Raw genomic sequence first — 2,795 nt, forward strand, 5'->3', positions numbered from 1 at the left:
AACGGGAATTTATACTACATAGAGTTGGTTATAGTGTGTAGATGACATGTATTTTCATTAAAGCACTCTTCATCGTGAAAAGAGAGAATAAATTTATGAGGAAGTGGACATGAAGGTTGCAAGGTGTCAAGAATAGAAAGCTGCCTGTGAGCACAGAGGTGAAATGAGGACAAGAGAAATCAAAAGAAGAAAAAAAAGAAGTGTATTACAGTAACCCAGGTTACAGCTTTTGTTTTTATGGTCTAAACACAGCTATTATATTCATATACAAATATGTTTAAGTGTCATATAGATGCGTTTTTCTTGATCAATTAGTGTAAATCCAGCACTTTCTATCAAATGGGAACCTTTACCTCTTTTATATGAGGTTGTTTTAAAAGATCTAAAATCATCTTACCTTTAAGATATTAGTTGTTTGTTTGCTTGTTTGTTTTTTTTTTTTTATCTTAAATGGATAAGGTTTGACTCATGCTTTGAAAAATTCTTTCTTATTTTTCTTATCACCAAACACGTTAAAACTAGGAGGACAAGAGTCTTGTGTGTCATGGTAAAGAGAAATAAAATAACAGCCATCATTTGTCTGTGTTCCTGGTTTGTTTGCCAAAATTTGCATGTCATGCCAGACCTGGGTGCCATATACACAAAGACGAAACTTAACTCACCATCACGTGATTTCTCAGAAAGGAGCTCAGAGGGAAGAGCTGTTTCAGCCCAGTGGTGGAGCTCTAACTCTGTTTCTGGCTAATAGCAAACTTGTCAGTACTACTGGGGTGGATCTCCATGACTGTATTTACCTCAAGTTTAGTTAGAGATCATTCTATTACATCCAGACATGTGTAGAAGCAGGAAAGACTTTGTCCTGTCAAATTGAGCTCCAACATATTTTAAAAAAAAGTCTTGATATAACAAACTATTTATCAATTATAATTCATATTAATGTCAAACTCAAGGCCGTTGGAGAGGCAGGGCATCAAAGTTGAAAAGGGGCACAAATCTGAAACAACAACAACTGCAATTCAACAACTTGCAGTGGTTGAATTGCAGCAACCATATTCATAAACGTGTAGCATGAAATGACAACAGGCTAAATCATTGTCCACACCTCATATTTTTGTCAGAGGGCAGTGCAATGTGAAACCTCACGCAGGTCCTTTTGCTTTAGTTTTAACCTTCTCTTCTTGTGAGTAAGCTCTGCTGAATGCTATATGATTAATAAACTAGACTCTGATGCACATAACACACACACACATAACGCAGGTAAGGTACACACCTAAAAAAGTTGGTCATCTCCCATCTATCTAGAGATTCTATATTTGTCGATAGATAGATAGATAGATAGATAGATAAATAGATAGATAGATATTTTCTTAGCTCCTGATATCTGGAAGAAACTACCAGAACAGAATTTAGACTGAAAAATGCAAAAATATGCAAATATGCATGTAATTTTTCCATAGTTTAAATGAAATAACTAAGACAAACCTTATTGCCCCCAGAAACAGAAAACAACATGGCAATTCACTCTAAAATGATGCATCAAAACTGTACTTTGGGCATCAAGGAGCAAAGGGGCTGAAGCTCCAGCACTTTATTCGCATTTATCGATAAATTAGTTAGTTATGACACTACTGTATCGTTTGTTTATTGCAAAATAGAAAACATCTGAATGTCCTTAACTCTACATGCTCATGTTTCGGTAAAGAAGCCACTTCTGCTTTCAGAGTTAACCTAGATCTTAATGATGGTTGTTTCTGTCTAAATTTGTATTGGCTCTCAGTCAGGAAAACGTTTCATTTCATGTCGACTTTTACCAGGATAACAGAACTGAATACTTAAATGTAAATTCAAGTTTTACACTTGTATTTACATTTAAGTTTTTTTTTTATACTCATATAAAGCTTGTATTTATTTAAATCTACACATTTACACATATAAGCAGTTTATCAAAGAGACAGATCTATTAAGAAAAAATTAATTTTTTTTTGTCCTGCATGTTCTCGTTGCAGTTCACAAGGCGGCGGTTGGTGAGTTAAAGTTTCAGGAAGTTATTTTTTATGTGCAACAACAAAAACAGACAATTGTCTGTAGGTCTTTTGTGTTTATCAAATGTTTCCTTTGTTGATAAAAGTTAAATACTGAAAACGGTCCTATCTTGCAATGAGAAAGAAACCTTCACAACATTCCTGAATCTAGATGGTGATCCGGATCATTGCCAAAATCTAATCGAACTAAAGGTTCCAAAAACAGAAACGATGTGTTAATGAGTCAAAACGCTGTGCAGAATAATTTAGTGTAGATTTGAAGAGTTTAACTGTTGATGGTTTTTAACAACTTGAGACAGCAGTGGAATCACCCTTTATAGAATCATTTGTAAATCTTAAAACAAATAGGTATTTTTATTTTATTATAACTAGAAAGAATATCTAGAATATCTATTCATATTATAATTTAAAATCTGTGATTTTTTGCCAAATCTTATGTTAATTTTAGTGTTTTGTACATATAAAGTTACATTTGTTTGGAATACAAGGGTGGTTCAATATTTTTTCCATAACTGTAGTTTGTGTATGGTGTATGGCATTGCAATTTAAATAGGACTTACTAATAAATAGATATTTCAGCAGCAAATAAATCATGACATCACTTTAACAAAGTCACTTTGTAATATCTGTGTTGTACTTTACCTGATTGTGTTACTGGAACCAAAGTGAATTATGTTATGACATGTTGCTGAATCCCTCAAATTAAACTATTATTAAAAATGATAACTGTGTTTTCTTTTCCACAGAGACACA

This window comes from Telmatherina bonti (genome assembly GCF_933228915.1).
Source record: "Telmatherina bonti genome assembly, chromosome: 19".
Taxonomy (NCBI): Eukaryota; Metazoa; Chordata; class Actinopteri; order Atheriniformes; family Telmatherinidae; genus Telmatherina; species Telmatherina bonti.